Here is a 4,989-nt window from a genome sequence, read left to right on the forward strand (position 1 = left end):
AAAATTTATTTATAAAAAAAATATAGGGGTATGTCACAAACAATTAAAGTCAAATGGAACAATGAGTTGGCAAGAGGAGAGCACAATTAAAGACGAATTTTCAATTATGTAATAATATCTTTGGTTGCTTCTAAGTTTATCAACTTTTTTTTGTTAATCAAGTGATGGATTGTCTTGCATGTTTTTGGGTATATTATTGGGTCTTTTGCAAACACTTGATAAACTTGCTTTTGGATTAGTATACTATAATATTATGTAAATAAGTTAATAGTCTTTAACTTATTGATTTCTGGTTTTCTTGGGTATTCTGTAAACGTTTTTAACATAACACTGATTCTGGTTGCAATGTAGAATATATGAATATGACATGATTGATTCTTGTTTTCTCTGTTGGGGGTACCGTTTTACTAGCTAGACCATGTTAGGATAACTATGAAAACTATTGACTTTGTTTGAGATTTCATTACAGAAATAGCTTACAGATACACTTATATGATACAACATCCAACTCATTCAAACTCTAATAAGTTCTAATTATTCTTAAGACCTTGAGTTGTAAGACCAAATCCAAATGGAAACAAAGGATCATAATGAGAATCACCAACATTCATAGGTAACTGATCAACACTCTTAAACCATGTCCTTGCAAGTTTACCACTAAATCCATAATCACCAAACAAAACATCAGTAACACCATAACCTTCGCTACCCGGAAGCCAAGCCGCAACCAGTCCTTCGATTTTATCAACATAAGGTAACATAACCACAGGTCTGCCAGTGATTAACACAACCACGCATTTCACTCCGCCGCATACATTGTTTATCGTTTCTCCTCCGTTACCAGATATCGTTAAGTTTAAGCTGTCGCCTTTTGTTTCTGCGTATGGTGTCTCTCCGACTACCACAATCGCGTATGCAAAATTATTTGATTTTACGTAGTCGAGAGATGGATTCTCCTGATAGACTATCTCGGTGTCTTTGTCGACTGTGTTTTTTATCGCATTCAGAATCGTGGTGCCACTAGTAATGTTGTTTCCACTAAGTCCTTGCCATTGAATCGTCCATCCACCGCACTGATAGCCTAGATTATCCGCATGACTTCCGGAAACAAGTATTTTCGAAGCCTTCTTAGGAAGAGGAAGCAATGGCTTATCAGCAGTTTCGCCGTTGTTTAATAGTACTAATGATTTCCTCACAGCTTCCCTAGCCAATTCTCTATGCTCCTGTCAAATTATGTAGTTTTAACATTTTGTTGAGACCAAAACCATATTTAACTCGAAGGTGATCGACTAACCTGACTCCCGAGTTGGTCGGCGAGACTGTAATCGGCCAAAGGATTTTCAAATAGACCCATCACAAACTTGACTCTCAAGACTCTCATCACTGCATCTTCAATTCTACTCATAGGTACAACATTGTTTTTCACCAATAATGTTAAGCCATCTAAGAATTCTGTGAAGTTATATGAAGTCATTACCTACAACATTACAAGGTCAAGTAATATAGACCATATTTTCTATGTATAAAATCAAGCCGTTCATACGCAAAGAGCGCAAGGGTTGTAACTTGTAAGCTTCAGAATATCGAGTTTGATTCCTAACAATTTCTGCGTTGGCTCAGTTGATACAGAGTTTTGCCCTGCCTTTAAATAAAACATCTGCAAGTGAAAGGTTGAATTGGTCTCTCTCATAGAGTTTTCAAAATAAAAAAGTTTGATTCCTAACGATGAAAATAACTACTCAGAAGACTTGAAAAAAAGCATACTTTACCATGTCAATACCTGCATTGACTCCGGCTTCAATTGAATATGTGTAGTTAGCATGAGGAGGTGAAGTTATCCTGTCAATTCCCTCCCAATCTGATATGACAAAACCCTGCAAAATACAAACACAAAATCTTAAGCATATACTGATAAACAACAAAATTTGATATATGAGAGATTTATGAAGCAAAAAGTGTTACTCGAAAACGGAGCCTGTTCTTGAGAAATCGAGTGATTAACTCGTAATTAGCATGCATTTTCTGTCCATTCCAGCTTGAGTAAGAAACCATGATGGTTGAAACACCCTTGATAATTGAGTTATAGTAAGCTGGCATGGGAATGCTAAGCAATTCATGTCTGGTAATAACAGTGTTGTTTTCATTGATTCCTTTTGTTGTTCCACCATCACCAACATAGTGTTTTGCACAAGCTGCTACTGTCTTGTTTCCAGCAACAAATGGAACACTCTTTGGCGAATTCGGAGGGATGTCACCTTGCAATCCTGGAATGAGCTCGGTCATAGCTTGAACAATTTTATGATCTTCGCTATAACTTTCGTAACATCTGCCCCATCTTGGATCTCTACAAACCTATACGCTATAGCTTAGCAGAATTTGAACAAACCAATATCTTTTGTGATGCGCGATTGACAGATAGGTAGTTTTGGTTATCTTAATTACCGCGATGCAAGGAGCAAAGACATATGGAATTCCGGTTGCTCTGGCTTCGAGAGCAGTTGCTTCACCAATCCTCTTCACTAGTTGTGGATCCCTGCAAATTCGAAGAAACTAAATCATCAATTCAAAGAAACACAATGAAACACAATTGTTTCAGACCGCTCACAAGGCCTAATAGCGTTAATCTTGCATGTTAGCCACCTTACCACTGTATCAGAAGCTGAAGCTCTACCTCCTCCTCATTTACGGATCAACATTGGTTCCACTACGGAACAACAATAAATATAAGCATAATGGTTACTAATTTACCTTGTAGCTCCTATAGGCCAACATTGTGAGGAAAAATAGTAGCATTATAAACATTGTTATGACCATGAACAGCATCAACTCCATATATCATTGGAATTCCAAGCCTAGTTGATAATGCACCTTTTTGAAACTCATTCACCATATCAACCCAATCATTCGCGGTAGCCTCCGCCTTCGGAGCACTTCCACCACCACTTAGAATACTCCCTGCAGTAATTTTTTCAGGCAGTTACAGAAAATATCATAAACCTTGGCGCCTCAGTTCAGATTCGCGATGAAGATTCATATTATTAACAAAAACTTACCAATGTAATACTTGTTCACCACATCAGTAGACGCAACCGTGCGCTCGATTTGAACCATTTGACCGATTTTCTCTTCCAAAGTCATTCTATCAACAAGATCCTTGATTCGAGTATCCAATGGTTGCTTTGGATCTTTGTATTTCAAATACTCAGCTTCTGCCATAGCTATCCAACACTACAACAGCATAAGCCCCACCAAAAATATTCTACCTTTCTCCATTTTTTCTTCCTCTCAAAACAGCTTCACAATAAGAATCACAACAACAATGTTACTTTTCAATAAAGACACAACATAAGAGTGTATGGTGCAAACTGTTACGTTTGATAATATTCTGAACCTTATCTGAATAAAGAACAACAACGTTAGTTTTGAGTTTGTATAGATTTTTCAAATTTGATGATCAAATCAGTTATGGAGAATTTGTAAATATTTTTTTCAAACACACATTAGTAATGATCAGATTTTCTTTTCTTTTTTTAGAAGAGTAGATAAGCTTTTTATACATATTTCCAAATACCCATTACTTATTTTATAATTGGTTAATTACTATATTTAATAAATAACTAATCTATCCAACTATTCTCGATCATTAAATATTAACAAATTATATATATAGATACATAATTTTTTTTATGTGATAAGTTGAGAGATTAATTTGTTATTAAATATAATAATTAATCAATTATCTAACTAAACACAAAAGATACTTAGACATTATAATTTACCCTTCAAACAAAAATTATATCACACTTAGTAAAGTCTTTATTAATAATTTACTAATAGTAAAAGTTACTGTCCAATGAAAAACACCAAAAATGCCAAGTGGCGATGGAAAAAGAGATATTTTTCTATTTTTTAAAACTTGTAGTCATCAAATTATCCGATTAAAAATTGTCTCTCCCATTCAAATCTCTCTTATGTTTGATGTTTCACGCCACTTTCTCTCTGCCATCTCAACTTCAATTTTTAGTTTCTCTCTCCCATTTTCTCTCTTCTTATCTCTCTCTTTCCCTCGAAACCCTAGTCTGCCGCCCCTTTCTCAACCCTGACTCCGGCTACCCTAGCGATCTCGCCGTCGAAATGGGTGTTAAGGCTGAAGGATCATCACGAGCACTACAAGAAAAAGTGTCTTCAGTCACATGATATAGTGACATGAAAATCACGTGGCAAAAAGAAGGAGTTGCGACGTGATTATCACATAGCTACATGTTTTTATTATTAAAAAATTGACATTGCTGCATGCACATCGGAAAGACAGAAAATGTTATGACGTGGTAATCATATCGCAACTTTAAAAGTAAAATAAAAAAATAAAAGATGTCAGACGTGAACAGATTTGCAGATGGGGGAGATTTGAAAATTTCAAAATTGAAATTGTGACGTGAAAATCACGTCGCAACATGAAATTCAATTTTTTTAATAATATTAAGGAGAGAAGAAGATAGACGCTGACTTGATGGGGGCAGTTGACTGACACATTTATTTGTGTCATGATTCTCACATCGCAACGTTTTGACTATTGGAGAGTTGCGACGTGAATTTCATTTCGCAAGGTTGCGCGTGAAATTCACGTCATTGAAATGTCTATATAATTTTCATATTTCTCTCTCTCGCCTAGACATCAGTTTCATCTTCTTTCGCTCTCAATTCCTTTCCTCTTCTTCATTCCTCTCTTAATTCATTTCCTATAACATTTTTCATCTTCAAATTTCAGCTTTATTATTACTAGCGTCCAGACGGGCACGTGAGTGCCCATTTGTCCGTTTTCTCAAATATTGATGTCCATAAAATATAAATTGTATTATATTTTTATTTAATTTTATTTTTAATTATTTATAAAATAATTAAAGATAATAATATGAAAAATAATAAATCGTTGAATAACCACCGTTTGTGAGAAAGAGAAGTTAAAATTTAAAATAATATTGAAAAGGG

General features: G+C 35.0%; 1 pseudogene; it reads right to left on the minus strand.

The window, feature by feature from the left end:
- Nucleotides 1-427: 427 nt before the first annotated feature.
- LOC127107135 (uncharacterized) lies at nucleotides 428-3,500 on the minus strand (annotated as a pseudogene).
- Between the last annotated feature and the right edge of the window lie 1,489 nt (nucleotides 3,501-4,989).

This window comes from Lathyrus oleraceus, chromosome 7 (genome assembly GCF_024323335.1).
Source record: "Lathyrus oleraceus cultivar Zhongwan6 chromosome 7, CAAS_Psat_ZW6_1.0, whole genome shotgun sequence".
NCBI lineage: Eukaryota > Viridiplantae > Streptophyta > Magnoliopsida > Fabales > Fabaceae > Lathyrus > Lathyrus oleraceus.